Genomic DNA, 19,101 nt, shown 5'->3' on the forward strand with positions numbered 1-19,101 from the left:
GAAAGAAAGAAAGAAAGAAAGAAGGAAAGAAGGAAAGAAGGAAAGAGAAAAGAAAAAGAAAACAAAGTGAAAATAGTATTTTTCAGTCTGTATTCAGAAAGTATCAATTCTTTCTCTGGATAACATGTTTCATCATGAGCCCTTTGGGATTGTCTTGGATTATTGTATTGTTGAGAATAGCCATATCATTCACAGTTCTCCTGGTTCTGCTCATTTCACTTTGTAGCAGTTCATATATGAAAGACAAATAACTCTGAAAGTCCTGAGAACTCTGATCAATGAAATGACCAATTCCAATTCCAGGGATTGGCTTAAGAAGCATGCTTACCCACCTCTTGACACACGTGTTTCACTCAAGGTGCAGCATGAGACACATATTTTTTAAACTTGGGGGAATTTGTTTTCCTTGACTGTGCATATTAGTTACAAGGTTTTTTGTTTGTTTGTTTTGTTTTGTTTTTAATGGTGATGGCTGACAGGAGAGAAGGAAAACACATTTTGTTAACCAAAAAAACACTTTTTAAAAAAAAAAGAAATTCATTTAGTAGGAGAAAGATGAGGACTAGACAGTGTGATATAATCTAAAGAGTAATCTATGTATCATCAAAGGACCTGAGTTTGAATTCTGACTATGCTGCCTACTAAATATGTAATCTCTAGCAAATCACTCCACTTTCATGGGTTTCTTCATCTGTAAAATGAGTAGTTGGACTAAGTAATCCCTAACATACATTCTAGGTCTAAATGGGATAATATTAGGATTAGAAGTTGCAGGTTTTCACCACTGATTCTAGGCTAAGACTCAAACTCTTCTGACATCTAAAGTCTGGCCTTTCCAATCTGGCCCTGGCTCATATTTCTTTCTTTTTTTTTTGGCAAGGCAATCAGGGTTAAGTGACTTGCCCAGGGTCACACAGCTAGTGAGTATCTTGTGTCTGAGGGCAGATTTGAACTCAGATCATCCTGACTTCAGGTCCACTGTGCCACCTACTTGCCCCTCTGGCTCATATTTCAAGGTTGATTACACGGTAAGCACTTGATCTCTGTACTCAAACCAAATTCATTCTATAGGATGTTTTATCTCCCACCTCTCCAGTCTATTTCTAAATTGCTATTCCTAAAACATAGGTCTAACAAAGTCGCTGCCCAGTTCATGTAACTCTAGCGGCTCCCTATTACCTCTAGAATTAAATTCAGTTTCATCTCTTTGGCATTTAAAGCCCTTGACTGTCTAACTCCAGCCTGTCTTTCCAGACTGAGTACATATTTCTCATGATTACAAATCTATACTGTAGCCAGACTGTCCTATCAGTTTCCATTGGATGACATCCCATTTTCAGTCTCCATGCTTTTGCATAGGCTGTCAAATGCTCTCTTTCCTCTGACTCATGGAATCCCTAGCTGCCTTTAAGGCTTAGCGCAGGTACTAACTTCTATAAGGGGCTTTTCCTCATTTCCCAATTGTTAGTACCCACATAGTACCAATGACTTTGATTTAATTTGTATAGATACTATATTTTCTAAGTTTTGAAAAAGTTGTACTTTCCAGTGGAATATAGGTTCTGTGAAAACAGGGCCTTCTCCTTTTTGTATTTGAATTCCCCTAGATTAGTACAGTACCCAATACACACTATGTGCTTAAATAAATAAATGCTTGTTGATTGATTGATTGATTGATTAAAAAAAGATGATAGGAAGTTGTGAGAATAGGGTAATCCAATAGGCTTATGGCATAACTAAGAGAACCTAGAAAAGGACCAGGCAAGTATGGTCAAATTGGCCCATATCTTTAAGTTTCGAGGATTTAGTTGTTAAGGCTTTGAGGACCTCAAGAAGCCTTCATTGCTGCTCAAAAGGAGATTAAAAACAAACATACAAACATTATGTGTCCAAAGTAATGGAGACCTTTGACTTGTATAGCCATTCTCTGAGGATGTATGTGTGCTCATTCACACATGCATTCACATTTATGTGTGAGTCCTGTCCTAAAGAAATAAGGACTTCCCAGAACTAAGGGAGAAATTGATCTCTTCACTCAGGCTCTCAGGAGGGGCATCCATGAATAATCTAGTTCTGGATATCAGGAAACAATCAGGACATCCATAACTCCTGGGTTTTGAATTCCTATGAAAAAAGCAAGAGGCTTACTACCCAACTTTATGATTCTTTCCCCAAACTCTTCTCCATGTCTGAGTCTTTCCTCATTTTACTCTGGAGGTTAAAGTTTTATCAATCTAGTTCCTCTGTAGGGGAATTTCGTGCCTGCCCTTTTGCAACTGGACAACTTAGAGAGAAGAATCCATGTGTCTATGTGATAGTAGAAACATGCTAAAGACCCAATGTTTAACCAAGAACATATATACCTGCTACCTATCCTTAAACCTTAATCGATATGTATTAACATAAAGTACAATAACTGTCTTATTAAATTCATAATGATAAAACAGTCTGTAACAGCTATTGAATGCTAATTGTCAGCTGATGGTTCCAAACAGTTTCAGAGGATTAGGAAGCATGGGTGAAGTATAATACAGCATTTCTAACACACGTAGAGATGTTAAATCCTCGTTATGGTGTCTTAATAATCAATTGCAGTTTAACATACGATATTTGTCTAATTAACTCCACATCGACACTTAGGAGACAGCATTCCTTGCCGTAAATGATGGATTAGTCACAGTGGCTTGGACTTAGTTAATGGAAGATGTGCATTGGATTTGCTCTGGGGGCTTCCATTAGTAACACAGGGTCAAAAAACTGACCTATCAGACATGAGGTGTGTCACATCTGGCGTGTTTTAGCAATAACAATGGTGGCATTATTTAGGTAGTTTGTAGAGGTTTACTTATGTGATATTCCTGATAAGACTTTTTCTTCTGTCCCCATGTTAGGCCTACTCTGTTCTCTGCTATATTTGGCCTTCCCCACTATCAAGAAAATATCAAAAATCTTACCATCTGATAGGTGGAAGGCTACTGCCCCCTTTTCTAAGACCTATTTTGGCTAGAGCTGAGAGTAGAGGAGCATAATATAACACCTTCATTCCAAATAGCTTGAAGATAACAAGGTACAGATCAATGATTATTATATTGTGAGACTTTGAACAAGGGCCAAGAAGTAGAACTATGAATCATGTTTCCCTAGCAAGGTTTCCACACAACAGTTGTTAGTGTAGGGAGTTCTGTACATGTTTATTTACTGACAGGACTGTTAGTGAATGGGTGGCAACATAAGAAGGACGTGGGATAATAATTATTAATAATAATATAATAACATTTATATTTTATATAATAATAGTTATTTGTATACTTAACATAATAATTGCTATTATCATTAATTTATCACATTAATGATAATAATAGCTATTATTATCCAATGTCCCTCTTATATTGCCATCCATTCACTGACATCCTAGTCAGTCAACATATGTGGACATAACATCCAATAATAATAATAATAATAATGGACATAGGATAATAGTTATTATGACAATAATAATGTTATTATTATACTAGTAATAATAGTAGTCATAGATTACATGCATATGACACTTAAAGGTTTGTGAAGCATTTTACATTCATTATGTAATTTGAATTTCCCAATAAGCCTAAGAATTAAGTGCTATTCCTATACTCATTTAATAGAGGAAGAAATTGAGGCTCAGAGAGGTTGTGATTTACCCATGGTCATAGAGATATCATGTGCATGAGGCAAGATTTGAAGCTAAGACTTCTGGTTGACTTCAGGAGGCTTGGCATAGAAAGAGAAACCCTCTGGTTGTGGTTGGCATAGCCTTTGCCCAAAGGATTGCCTATGCTGGTATATTAGCTTTAATATGATATGTGTTTTAATCTTTGCTTTATATAACATCTGCATCCATAATCACGTATTGCTGTTTTCTAATTATCAAGCAAGATCACTTCTATATGAGAGGCAGAATGAGGTGTCAAATTCAAATAGAAATAGATCCTTGCAGACCATATATTGACTTAGAAAACCACAAATTAACATTGTCTATGTGGTATTGTATTTTTGTAATCTGTTTCAGACAGCCCTTGAGAGTTTTGCACTTGCCACCAGTGGGCCATGGATTTGACACTTCTAGGGTCATAGATAGGGCAATAGACTTCAAGCCAGGAATATCTGGATTCTTATATCAGCTCCAATACTTATTAGCTATGTATGCCTGGGCATGCAACTTAATCACTCTATGCCTTATGTAGCTCATCTGTAAAGTGAGGGGATAGGACTCAATGGCCTCTAATATCTCTTCTAGCTTTAAATTTATGATCTTATATACTCAGACTGCTGTATCCAAGGTATTTGTGTTCTGGGGATATGATGACAGTGGCTATGTTGGTGTACGGGAATGAGTCAAGTAACAAATAGCAGATTGGATCATTGATGTCCTGAAATATGATGGCTCAGCTTATCCCAAGCAAGTCTTACTAGTATATTATAACAAATTGAATTGGCTGAGTAGTCTAGGATGGACATTGAAAAGATAAATAGAATATTTTTCTGAGGAACAGCTTACTCCTTAGGTGAGATCCCTGGTCCTCTCAGCCAACTCTCAAACCCTTTACTGGGTAAATGTTTAAGATAACCTGACCCAAGTTGTCCAAACCAAAAAGTAATCCTGGGATAGAACCTTATCATCATAGAAGCTGAAGGAGGTGTCCTTCAACTAATGACAACTAGAAAGCATTTAGTGAATTTCAATAATTTTTATAAATTTTATAGTGAAACAGGAAGCTTGTAGACATTAGGGATTATCTCCATGGTTATAGCAAGCCCGAGCATTTTCGGAGGGTGTGCCCCTAACTTTCTACAATCCAGCAAACACGTATTCAATCTCTACCATGTGCAAAGCACTGAATTAGATGCTGGGGATGAAAAGATTAAACAAAAAAATAATCCTTGTTTCCAAAAAGCTTACATTCTTCTAGTGGCATACAGTGTGTAAACAGATATGTTTACATGTGATATTTTGAGCAGGACAGAGAGGGCAATAACATATAAAGGAATCAGGAAAAGTTTAACAAAGGAGATGGCCTTTGAATTGAATTTTGAAAAAAGTTAGGGCTTCTAAGAGTTTAAGGTGAAGATGGAGTACACTCCAACAATGGAGAACAGCCCAAATAAAAGCATGGAGGCTGATGATAGAATGCCAAGTTCAGAGAAAAGCAAATAGTCTAACTTGATGGAAAGTGTGTGAAGAGGAGTAATGTATGATAAGCCTGGAGAGGTAGGTTGCAGATAGATAGTGAAGGATGATAAAGGCCAAACGAGCAGTTCTCATGTAGTAGTAGAATCAACAAGGAGCTGCTGGGGTTTCTTGAGAAAGGGAGTTTCATGGTCAGACTTGTGTTTTTGATAGCTTATTTTGGCAGGTGTGTGGAGGAGAGATTGAGGAGAGGAGAGTACAATTAGTAAGCAATCACAATAGTCTAGGTGAGATGTGATGAAGATTTTAAGTAGGGTGGTAGTCGTTTGAGGAAAACAGAGAAATATGACAGAGATTTTGGAGGTAGAATCAGCAAGATATGGCTAAGGCAACTGAGGCAACTGATTGGATATTGCCAGTGACAGATAAGAAGAATTAAAAACACCGAGGTTGCAAATCTGGGGAACAGGAAGATAATACCCTCAACAAAAATGGGAAATTTAGGAAGAGGGATGGTGTGTGTGTGTGTGTGTGTGTGTGTGTGTGTGTGTGTGTGTGTATGTTGGGGGGAAGATAATGAGTGTGAACATTAGATGCCTATAAGAGATCCAGTTGATGTTTCATGTGTGCTATTAGCGATGAAATATTGGAACTTAGGAGAGAGACTAGGGCTGGGTGTATAGAACTGGAAGTTGTTTACAGTGAAGTGATAGTTGTACCCTTTGGAGCTCACGAGATGACCAAGAGAACCCACTTTTTTCCTTCTTTCCAAATTCTGGGCCCTGTTCATTTTCTATCTTCAATGTTGCCCCAAATGTATGTACTGATAAACCAACTTTATGGGCTTTCCATCAATTACATATTGCAGGATGGATAATAGGCATCTTTTCATCCACTTGATTTTTTTCCTGTAAAATATATCGATAAAGAGAAATATAAGAAAGAGAAGTGAGTTGATCAAACAGTTAGAGTGAATGTTAACCTCAAGATAGACTGCATGCTCCTCTGTACTCAGATAATGTCAAGCGATAGATCAGATGAATTCTCTGTGATTGATTTATTGGAGAATATGGACATCACAGGTTGAAAAGGCATGTTGAAGGTTGAAGACTGTGCTATTAGAAAAAGTACAAATTGGTGAAATTTTAGATTCATTGAAGTACCAAAGTAAGTTACTGATAATTATTAAAGCCAAGTGTATCTGAAAGCATCTCAGTAAAGCTAAATGAAACTGAGCTCAATGTCTGTCTAGAAAAGAGTCTTATGCTAAGTGGATTAAATGGGAGTTGTCAGATATGTGGCATGCAAAGTCTTCATTGGGAGTTCAAGAGTGAGGGACCCACAAGACAGGTCTTGCCAGACTCAGCTGGTCTTCAGAGAGTAAGGAGCAGACATCTCCTTAGTGTTTCCTCCATCTGTGGCAAAGAATGGATGCCACAGCACTGCCAAGAATAGTCTGTATCACTGCAGCACAGCAGAGAGAATTGAGAACTTGTTTTGTGAGAGCAGTGAGACGGATTATATGGCCTCTGGCTCTTTGTGAGAATCAGCTTGTCCTTCACACTCGGAGTGGATGTAATTAACTGCACTGATAGGATGTTATGCCAATAGCAATGCAGAAAACACCAGAAAATGAGTCAAAAAGAATGCAATGCCATTTGGAGTGGAGACAGACAGGAAAAAGGAGTTAGCCAAGTATGCCGGGCACTTCACCTCCAGTTGTGCAACTTGGGCAAAGCCATTGCTTCTCCTGTCCTTCTCAGGGTAGGTGGTGACATTGTATTATTCCTCTGAGACAACAGCAGGAATTGAGAGAAAGGGAGTGGTTTGTCCAACCTTTCTCCTCTTTTGACTTTGGATTGTTTCTACAGCAAGTAGAACAGGGATTCAGAAAGACAAACAGACCTAGTTGAGTTGCTTACAGTGCCATAACATTAGTCATTTTGTTTCCCAATGATCCACAATTGGAAGTGATATTTGTAAGCAATTTATACTGTTTACTAACAGATCATCATTTTAAGTAACTAAATAATAGTTAATTGATTTCCTGAATAATAAATTTGCTTTACAATAATTATCTTTCATTAATGGATGTTCTCTTATAAATATTTTTTACTACAATAAGTCATTAAGATTTGCAGAACAATTTCTTCCAAAACTATTGATTTTATGTAACTCTTTGCTAACCTAAATTCATGAAAAGGCATCTTTTTTACCATGTATCATTAATTACAATTGATAGAATGATTAAAAACTTGACTTTTTTGTTTAATGGAGAAAAATAGAATGGCTAGAAATGTAATAGTATTGGAAGAGCATTTTCCAATTTGTACACACTGTGCAGATCTAAATCCTTCCTGGACTTCTTAGGGAGCTGGGAGAAGCATTGGGTAAATGCTCATATATTTCTGAATAGTAAAACTGAGTCAAAGAAGTACAATAAAGCATACCAGGTCACAGAGAATATTGGTGTCAGCTTTGTGTTGTCAGTTTTCTCTAGTTCTGTTTATCTCTAGGTTTGGGCTTTTCTTGTGCTCTCCATTTTGGAATTTCCATAATGTGTTTTTCCTAATACAAAGTGCATATACTCTTGCAATTTGTAGGGGATATAATCTAGAATTTACCAACAAGGAACATCATACAGAAAAAATACTGTAGCTTGAGATTCAGAGGTCTAGGATGTCACCTTACCTCTAAACCTTACTACTCTAATCCATCTAAGAGGCAGAGTGAAGTCAAGAAGACCCAAGCTCAAATCCAACCTCAGAAACTTACTAGCTATGTGTCGCTGAGCAAACCTCAGTTTGTTCATATGTAAAATTGGGATCATAATAGCACCTACCTCTTAGGGTTGTTGTGAGTATGAAATTACATAGTATTTGCAAAGTACTTTGCAAACCTTAAAGCATTTAAAAAGCCACTTTTTTATTACTACCTTGTGACTAGAGGTAAGCTCCTTAACCCTTTTCAGTTCTCCAGGCAGCTCTCTTAGACTAGAAGTTTCAGACAACGTTCTGGCCTGCATTGTTAGAAGTTTCTTCCTCTAGGAGGTCTCTGTACCACTGGAATCACAGGTTCAGTTCCTATCTTTAACATATGTGTGTATATGTATATATGTGTATACATACACATACATATCTATAAGAATATATGTCCATATACATTAATATTATATGGCTATATGAATACATATTATGTACATATACAAGTATATTATAGCTATATGAATATATGTATATACACATAGAAATGCATCATATACTTATAAGAATATATTATATACATATATGCATATGTTATACACATATATGAATATAAATGTATATATGTATTTTATGCACTTATATACACACGAATATAAATATGTGTACATATAGGTGTATATGTATGTACATATATCTATATATTTTTAAGGAATGTTATAGAAGGTACTCATACTTTGAATAAGAGTTGGATTTAGATGTTGTAATCTTTGAGATGCCTTTTAATATGTTATTCTATCATTCTAAAAGATCCCTACTATCAAGGAGCTAAGAATAAAAAGATTTTTAAAGTAAATTCAAGCTGATTTTTATGATTTTCCATCCATTTTTTCCCACAAAAAAAACAACAAAACCCACAGCTGGATCTAATGATTTTCATTAGTCATGCATTTATTTAATAAAATTGTTTGGCTAGAATAATCCACGCTGCGATAGAAATGTATCTTTCTCTCCATTTCTTTCTCTCTCCTTCCTTCTTTTGCTGCCTCTCCATTTCCAAAGAGAGAAGGAAGGAAGGACTTCTCTCCTCTCCCCTTTTTTCCCCTATCCTCCCTTCCCTTCCCCTCTTCTCCACTTTTCTCCCTTCTCCTTTCCTCTTCCCTTCTCCTCTTCAAACTTTTCCTGCTACTCCAAAAGTCCTCTGCACAATCTTGACCTATGACTCATAGGTGGTTTCACTCTTGGAGGTCTTTTAAATATTCTAAAAGGTGTCCTAAGAGAGAAACTGAAGAATTTTATCCTTCTGAACCATTTGACTGGGAATAAGAAACAGTTGCCTCTTCAGCTACTAGACCCAAATATATTATTTAGGTTGAAGTAACAATGGGATAGGATTAAAAAAAATAAGAATGCTTAGAAAGACCTGAATATTAATATAGAGTGTTCCAGAACTCTAGAGTAGAGAAGTTTTTCCATCAGTTTAGGAGGACAGGTTTCAATTATAAACTTCCAAGGTATCAATGAAACCTGATTTATTCAACTTGCTTTGCAAAGTGCTGGGCACATAAGTGCATTAGTAATGATGAAGATGAAGACAATTAATAAGAATGTACTGCTGAGATCTAAGGGGAGAATCAAATCCATTATCTCCTACTGACCAATATGCCTGTATCTGAAGCTGACTGCTTCATTATCTTCAAAAACTCTTTTGATCACCCACTGTGTATATAACTGCTCGATGACTAACAAGTCATTTCTCCCTCTCCCACATTAACTGCTAGCATCTTTCACCTTTGAAGCCCTCTCTTTGCTGGAGATTGGGTCAGAATTTAAGCACTGATGCTAATAGGTTCTGGATTCTGGGCTGCTTGTCTGCCTTTCTTCTTTAGAATTAAGTCTTTGGTTTCTGATTCTCCTATTTGTAAAATGGGTTTAATTCCATTGAATTTATTTAAATTGGAAACTCAAGTCAGAGTGCACTTATGGTCCACTTAGCTATGTAGAATGTGGTCAAAAGGCAGTTACATGTACCTCTTTCCTTCTGCTGTAACATTTTGCAGGAGGAAGGAGTGTTTTATGTTATGTCTCTATTATTTGCATCTTTCTTTCTCAGTCTGACTTATCCATAACTCCTCTGCTCATTTCATCTAGAAAAGGAGCAAAAGGGTAATTCACAAACTAGCTTCTGTTCTTTCCAATATGAATCATAGACCTGAAAGGAAAAGAAGATTGCGGGGAGGGGAATGCCACGGGAATGGTTTTAATTTTGCTGGCTCTCTCAGACTTTAAGAAATTTAGAAGTAGCAAAACTTTTTCTCAAAAAAAAAAATAAAATAAAATAAACATGGAGACAGCCTGCTAGTTCTATCAAAGGCTGGGGAAGGGGGTGGTGGAAAGGTTTTCAGCAAGCTGTTGGCAGGAAGCCTACTGCTCTGTTTTCATGCATTTTGGATTGCCATGTGGTAAGAGATGTGGTGAAGGCTGATTTCCCTACTTGAGAAGGATGGAGATAGATATGTGGTTTCCCACACTGGTAGAGTTTTATGTCAGAGATGTCTGGCAAAGCATATCAACAGGGAGTTATGTGACTTATTGCCCGTGCTTTCTAGGTGAGGCTCAGAGCTGTCTTGGTTTGCCTTCATTTTACATGCGCTGTCAATCTACAAACTCTTGGGAGGGTTATCCTAATAAGCAGAAGAGATCTCCAGGGGACACCATGATGAATCTGTGAAAAGTTAGGGCATTTGGCTGACTGCACTTTGATTAGGGGATAATGGAATCCAAGTTCCTTCTGTCATTCCCTTTATGGGAATGGCAGCTTTATGGGTCACTCTGGTTTCCCAAACCTGGTACTCCTTGGTGAGCTAGCACCTTGGCAGCCTGAGACCAAGGGGAATGGATGTGTTGGTTCACTGCCTGATTGATTGATTGCTTGGACTGAATTCGAGCCCTCCTCAGCAATCATAAGCCCTTCCTAATCCTTCATGGAAGATGATTCCAACTTTCACCTTAGGTACTGGTGGAAAGTGAGTAAAGAGGGGGTTAGGCATTTACGGAAGTCAGTGGGAGGCTTCTAAGGGAAATCATAGGCATTTTACAGATATGTTCTTTTTATATACTTCTTTTTTCTTCTTCGTAATTGTCCAGATTCTTATTCAGTAGTCACTAGGCTCTAGTTAAATAGCCCTCCTACCATTTCTGTCACAGAGTCAGGAAAGACCTGAGCTGGAAACCTGCATTTAACACTTATTGTGTGACCGGGGTTAAATCATTGAGTTTTCTCTCTGAGCTGCACTTTTCTCTATCTGTAAAAATGGGATAATACTACCTACTTCACAGGATTGTTGTGAATGTCAAATGAGGTAGCACATAGAGATAACATTGAAGGGATTACATAAGCATCAGTTTTTGGTAGTGCAAAGACTGTGAATAGAAATATAAACTTACAGAACAATATGTGAATTAGGAATTTGGTAACTTGACTTTTGGTCCTACTTCCAACAACCCTAATATTGTAAGCTTGAGCCAGTCACTTACACTCTGTCCTACTGGGTGCATTAATGTAAAATTGATGCTAATAATAGCCACTCAGTATTTACTTCACAGTGACACTAGAATGTGAGACTTTCCTGCTGTGCTTAGGTTGATAACAGTGAACATCCACTTTGCCTCCATCCTTCTCCCTGTTTTTAATGTTTCCTTGAGGTTTATTCAAGGCCTAAGGTGTTTTAAGAAGCCTAGGCCTAGTCACTAGGAGGGAGAACAGGGCATGATGAGAGTCTGAAACAGAAAAGGAAAAGGAGTATGAAAGTTCTTCTGCTAATCCAATCCCATCCAGTCCAATCCAACAAACATTTGTTAAGTGTGCTAAGGGCTGAGCATACAATTAAAGTTGTTTTTTTTTTAAAGACAGTCCCTGTCCTTGAGGAGTTTACAGTCTGAAGGGAGAGGCATTATACAAAGGGAAGCAAGAAAGAGGGAAAGGGATGAGAACAAGGGTTACTTGGCACAGCAGCATCTTGTTCCAGAGTAAAAACTAGCCAGGGAAGTAGATGCAAAATGGATGAGCCTGAGTCCAGTTTCTGCCCTCTATAAAGGAAGGCGCTGGGAGAGTTTGGTACTCTACCCTCCAGCCCTCCTTTCAGAAAGTAGAGGAGTCTAGGAGAGGTAGTGTCAATACAGGCTTGAGTTAGCAGCAAGGTGGGGAGTTGAGAAGTGTTAAGATTTTCAGGGGTAGGGGGTAGGTGGGATGAGACATCTTGTTCCATGGAGTTGAAACTAGACAGGGCAGCAGCTGCTTAAAAAGCTCAGGGAATGGTAATGACTATATATGGTGGCACATTGCCCAGTTCTGAGGCAGAGAAATGGTGAACGGAATTTAATCTCCCTAAATCAGCTAATGGGGGAGACGGCTAGGTGCCCTAGAGGCAGGAAGATCAAATCCAGCCTCAGATTCTTCCTAGCTGTGTGACCCTGGTCAAGTAAGTCTGTTTGCTTCTATTTCCTTGTTGGTTAAATGAATTGGAGAAGGAAATGGCAAACCATTCCAGCATCTTTACCAAGAAAATCCCGAATGGGGTCATGAAGAGTCAGATATGACTGAACAATGGCTGAACAACAAAAACAAACTGGCTAGGAGGGAGTGCTAGAGAAGGTGTTCTGAGACATGCAAGGTGAAAGGACCTGCATGGTTCCCTTAAGGGCCCTTTTGTGTATCATAGGATCCTAGATTTAGAGATGTAAGGAAGTTTAGAGGATGTCTAACCCAACCCTCTTGTTTTACAGGGGAGGAATTTAGGTTGAAAGAGACTAATGACTTGCCCAAGGCCATACAGGTAGCTAGGGAAAGATCTCAAGTCTGAACCTACATCTTCTGATTTCAAATCAAGTTCTCATTCCACTGCATTACCCTGTCCCCTCACACCAGAATGGGGCTGTGTGCAAGACTAAGACAAGATCTGGAAATGGGTGAAGTAGTCTGAAGGTATGTTGGCCTTGGGCTCTATCATTCCAACATGATATACTTTTTGTAGGAAGTAGTGGTAGCATCAGCAGTGGGTAGCTGATGGCAGCTACAGAGGCAATTTAATTCAAGTCAATACATGCATATTAAGTGCCTACTATATACTAGGCACATGGGATTAAAACACACATCAGTTCATGCAAAGTACATTAATTCTACAGGAGGCAACAACAGCAACACCTATGGACATAGTATATCATAATAATATATTTTCCAAAGGTCTATATGGGAGAGGAGGAGGAAGAGGAGGAGGAAGAGAAGAAAGGGAGGAAAAGGAGGAGAAGGAGGAGGAGGAGGAGGAGGAGGAGAGAAATAGACATATAAAGAAAAAGATAGACAGACACAGAGTCAGAGAATATACTGCAAAGACCTGAGGAGTCTGAAAGCCATAGAATCAGAGTGATGGTTCAATAAAAAAGAGAGGAGAGATTAGTGTGACAGAGAATCCTAGACTCGAAGAAGGAGCAGAAACAAAGAGCAACATAACACAAAAGCTACTATATGAGGAGGAACAAGCTTGGACCTTGACCTTCGCTGAGACCATGTGTGAGCCTTATGGCCTACATAGGACCAGAGGAGAGAGGCTGATTTTTTAGTGACCCTGAGTTCTTGTCCAAGATGGGGGATCCTCAACCTTCCAGTGGAATTATAAGTCTGGAGAAGTTATATTTGTCCCTAGGGAAGGTGGGGGTGGGGGGGAAGGGAGGGCTTACAAGAGGGATGGGCTGCTTAACTGCTTATCGAGAAACCTCAGTTCTTTTCCTGAAAAAAGACTTCAACCCAATTCATCTCTGAGAGAAGGCTGGACCCATTCAAAGGGAAAGTTTACTTGATTTCTTTGAGCTCATGTATGAGTCATTTCTCTAGTGTGCAGTAAACATTCTCTGCTCTATGCCTAGCTAGCTCATTGCAAAAGAAGTGACGACCCTAGATTAGAAGTGAAAATGAGCCAGACTTTGACTTCCCAAGGGAAATACAGGGTTGGGACATGAGCCAATGAGTCTGATGAATAAATCTCCAAGATATAAACTTGAGTTCCTTTGAGTCCAGAGATGCCTTGAGCCACAGTTTACAATAGGAGTAACGTAAAGGGAAAAAAATACATTGGGGGAAAGCAAGTCAAGTTTCTTTTTCCTTCACATAGCAAGAGAAGGTTAGTATAATCTCACTTATTTATTTAGGCTTGTTCATGGAAATGACACTGATGTTTTGATTTAAGACAGGGAAATGGCATAATAGAAATAAAATTGATTCCTTCATTCTGGAGCAACAGCAGTGTGGACACAGCTGGGCAAGCTAGGGATATAGCTAGGGATCCCATAAAAGGCTATTGTCTCAGGTGAGATTTTTGTGAGATCATTTGTCATTTGCTGATGCTTTCTACAATTCTCATCGTAACATTTCCTTACCTGATCTACTCCTTGATTTGGACCACTGGTCTGACCTTTGGTCAATGGCTCCTGACCAACTCTCGGAATTTTTTTTTTTTTACCCTTGAGAACTTAACCCCAGCATAGCATTCCCTTTGGTATTTTAACCATTGCCCTTTCCCCAAATAGCACATTCTGTCCTCCAAACAGGCTGTTAATTGCCCCTATGAGCACATGGTGGCTTCATCCTCTTCGGGATCCAGCACCTACCATATATAGCCACCATGCAGGGTGTCTACCTTCCCTCCTCTCACCCCTCCCCCCCAAGTATGGACATTTCAGAGCTTGCCAGATTTTAAACCGAAATCTCCCTGGATTCTACTCTGCCTTCTGGCAGTCTAATCTAGGGCTCCGAGACTCTAGCCCGTGTAATTAACTTCACATCTGAAAAGTCACTGCCTCTGCAAGGCTCAGGGACTCTGCCACTGCTTCAGGCTGTTCAGGTGCCAGTCCTGCCCATTTGGGGTAGGGGGGTGCTGATGCCTAGGGAAGCCTGTTCCAAGGCACAGCCTTGCTCATTGGCTCTGCTGCCAGTTTCAACACCCTCTGATCCAGTTCTGCAGTGGTGCTGAGATGCACCTTTGTCCTGTGCTTGTTTTAATTGCAGTGAAGGGAGCTTATTGAAAGCAGAGGAGGGTCTTCTGTACCAGGATTTCGTATGCAGAAATGATTTCTATTTTCAGTGCTAACTCTCTCGATGGAAATCTCTCTCTTGCTTGTTGTCTCCCTGTCTACTGAATAAAAATTCCACACACAGCGATGGTTAAAAACATCAATTAACTCTAAAACAATTATTATTTTTTTTGAAATGCCATTTTATAAATGTAATAACACGACACAATAATCCAAGGTTATTTAACAGAGCATTTACCCTGAAAACAGTCATTACTCTTTAAATGCGGGAGACTATAGAAGCCTCTTACCACAAAATGGCAAGTGAGGCAGAAGCAATATTGTCAGAAATGCCACATCCTTGGAATATATTAACAAGCGAGGACCGGTGATTGCCCTGCCGACAGACTGCCATTTTCCCTGGTATTTTCCAAGCCCCCAAAGCTTTCATGTTGAGAGGAGCTTCGGTCGATGCTCCTGTTCTGTCCCTGAATCTGTGAGAGCACAGCCAAGAAATTCCCTGTGCAGCCCTCATCCTTGTGTCTCAGTTGGAAGGACCCCTTTACCCCAGGGACATCGAAATCTAGCCAGAATACTGCTGAGTCAACCAGAAGCAAGTGGGAAAGACAGCCCCCTGCAGGCAGACTGTCCATACAGCAGAAGGGTTATTGCTTTTCAGTTATTGGTGAAATGCTGTCTCCAGGTTAAACTCAGCCTACCTCTATTAGGATGAAAAGAAACCCTCATTTTGTAGGATTTTATACAGTGTTCTGGTTGCATTGACCTGAAACAGCTGGGTCTGGGATCCCTGGGTCATGCACCTGGTCTGAGGTGTCAGGAAAGAAAGGCCTTAGATGGGGTTGAGAATTTTCCCTTCTTTAAAGGTATAAACTAAGCCTGGCCTGCACTTGCATTCCTCAGCCTGGAGGATGCTGAATTTTATTCTTCTCCACTTAAACGTGCCCTTCTGCTCAGCCCTTGTACTGGGGGTTCCATCTGGACCACATTGCCCAACTGCTTGAGTATCATTAGAGAGGATATTTTTACTGGGCAGGTGTGTGAAAGAAGAGGAAGAATCACCCTGAGGCATTGCTCTCTGTGTGAAGCCTTTAACAGTGTCCAGCAGCTGGTAAACAGACACTCTAAGGGGATGCCTGGAAAAACTCCTCCTTCCTGGCCGCTGAATTCTCAGCATCAGGGACAGCTTCTGCTGCCATTGACTGGCCTTTGACAGTGAACATACAGAGACACTGTCATGATGCCACCTTGTCAGGGGATCAAACAACCAACCAATAAGCATTTAGTAAGTGCTTACTGTATATTGAGCACTGTCCTAGAATCTGCATATATTTTATGTATTTATCTGTGTGTAAGCATACACAGAGAGCATGTGGCCTAGGAATTGGCCTAGAAATTAGAAAGTCATAGGTTCAAGTCCAGGCTCTGGCTATGTGACCCTGGGCAAAGTATATAGCCTTTTAGTATCTGAGGCAAATCTCTAAGACTCTAAATTGGGGAGAAGTTACCACCCTGAGATGGTAGAAGGAGTTTCCTCACCTGGAGTTTATTATATTAATGAAATCATAGGTCTCGTCTATCCATATACATATTGTTTGCCCCACCCTCTCCATTCCCCCCCAGTAGAATGTAAGCTTCTTAAAGGCAGGGATGATTCTGTTGTTATCTTTGTGCCCCAGCTCCCTGAACTGTGGCTGGTATGTAATTGGTACTTAACAAATGCCTGAACAGCAAAAGATAAAGTTTAAGAAAGATGCGATTGCTGCCCTCAAAGAGCTTATGGTCTAGGAGGGCAGAGAAGACACCAGCTCCAATTATTGTACTACTGAGTATTATGTGATAAGTTCACTAGAGAAATACAAAAGCAGGGGCAGCTAGGTGGTGCAGTGGATAGAGCACCAACCCTGGAGTCAGGAGGGCCTGAGTTCAAATCCAGCCTTAGACACTTGACCTTACTAGCTGTGTGACCCTGGGCAAGTCACTTAGCCCTATTGCCTAGCCAAAAGAGAGAGAGAGAGAGGGAGGGAGGGAGAGAGAGAGAGATATCGAGAATCGAAATACAAAAACAAAGAGGTCTGTGATGTCTGAGGTGGGGAAAAACTAGTGTCGAGATGACTTTTAAATTGTGCTTTAAAGGGGGGTAGGAAATAAGTAAGCAAAGAAGGGGAGGAGGGCACATTGAATAGGGAGAAATAAAAGCATGCAGGTTTGTGAGTATGGGTACCTCCTGAAGGCAGAGACTGGTCCAAGTTGGCTGGTGCGTAGCATGCATGGAGGAAAGAACCAAGTAAGGCTAGAGGTATAATAGTAGTATTAGGCTGTGGAGGGCCTTGAATGCCAGGCAAAGAAACCTGAACTTTAGTGGTAGGGAAAACAAAAACTAAAGATTTTTGAGCAGAGGATTGATATGAATAGATCTGAGTTTAAGAAAGATTATTCTAATAGTTGTTTAAAGGATAGACTGATGGATTTAGAGAATAGAAGTTAGATGGCTAAGAAGACTATGCAATAGTCCAGGTGAATGGAAATGGACACTTGAATGAGTTCAGTGGTAGTGGGAGTGAAGAGGAGAGAGTAATGTGGACTTGATAGGACTTGCTGTCTGATCAGACATGAGAAGCAAGAGAGAGGAAGAGTCAGAACTCCAAGGTTAAGAACTTGGGAACATGAGTGAATGCTGGCACTGTTCATTGCAAGAGTGAAATCAGTAGGAGAAGCCCATGTGGGGATGAAAGATCATGACCATGGTTTAGGACATGTTGAATTTTAACTGAAGATAGCCCATAGACAGGTGGAGGTGTGGGGGGGGGAATCAAAGAGAGTTCAGTCCTCCTGGAGTTATAGACTTGGAAGTTACATGAATAGAGTTGGGTAATTGAAATCGTAGGCATGAATGCGATTGCTATGGGAGATGGTTGAAAGAAACAAGAGAAAAACAGCCTGTACATGGTTAAGGGGTAACATTACTGGGTTAGTATTTTGGGGATATCTACAGAGTATGTGGAGGAGAGTTCAAACTAAGTTGAACATTCTGAACTGGTTTGTAGGATTAATCTCAGAACTTCAGTTTCTACAACAGATTTAATTGTTTGCTATAATCCCTAATTTGCGGTCATGGGAGAAGAGGGTAGATGCAAAGGTGAGTCTTGGTGTGAAAGAATGTTTGTATGTATGTAAATATATATATATATATATATGTATGTATGTATGTATGTATGTATACATAGGTATATATTGAGAGTTTATGCATATATGTATAGTATACATGTATATGCCCATGTGTGAGTGTATATGTGTATGTGTGTACATATGTGCATACATATGAGTTTATTCATAGGTACATGTGTGAGTTTATGTAGGTATAGGTGTATGCATGCATGTATATGTGTACGTGTATGCATGTGCATACATACATGTCTTTATTTGGAGCAAAATATGGGTCAATTTTTCCTCAATAGAAGACAACTACTTAAGGGTAAGAGTGGTTTCTTTCTGTTTTTGTATCTTCAACATCTAGTATATGGTTTCACACATAGTAGATACCTAAAAAAAATTTGTTTTTCAAAAATTACATTTATTATCATTTTTAATTTAATCTCTAGTTAGAACAGGCATTTGCATATACACAGTAAAACAAACAAATTAAAAGATTGTATATGAAACTACTGGGCATCTAGGTGGCACAGTGGATAGAGGGCCAGAGCCTGAAATTAGGAAGACATCTTTCTGAGTTCAAATATGGCCTCAGATACCTACTATCTACATGACCCTGGGCAAGTCACTTAACTCTGTTTGCCTCAGTTTTCTCACCTATAAAATGAGCTGGAGAACGAAAAGACAAACCACTCCAGAATCTTTGCCAAGAAGAGTTGTCATGAAGAGTTGAACATGACTTAAAAATAACTGAACAATAACTGGATATGAAACTACTGGCCTCCAATACATAAAACTTGCTTTCATTTTTAAGTGCATTGTGAGATCATCCTGTAGCTTTCAACATTGTCCTATTTGTCTGGTCTTCTTCTGGTCTTCTTTCTGTTCCTTTCTTTCCATTTCTTTTTTTAAAAAAAGATGCTTCAATAACTTTTTTTGCTACCCTAGCTCTATCTTCCTTTGCTTTACCACCCCATTCCAATTGGAGGGGGGGGG

The 19,101-nt window shown here is 39.3% G+C and overlaps 1 protein-coding gene across 4 annotated transcripts in view; it reads left to right on the top strand.

Annotated features, from left to right (window-relative positions):
- OPCML (opioid binding protein/cell adhesion molecule like) overlaps nt 1-19,101 on the top strand; it is a 701,341-nt gene that overhangs the window by 26,202 nt on the left and 656,038 nt on the right. The window lies entirely within an intron of this gene.

The sequence above is a fragment of the Vombatus ursinus genome, unplaced genomic scaffold, assembly GCF_900497805.2.
Source record: "Vombatus ursinus unplaced genomic scaffold, bare-nosed wombat genome assembly UNPS02014813.1, whole genome shotgun sequence".
Lineage (NCBI taxonomy): Eukaryota > Metazoa > Chordata > Mammalia > Diprotodontia > Vombatidae > Vombatus > Vombatus ursinus.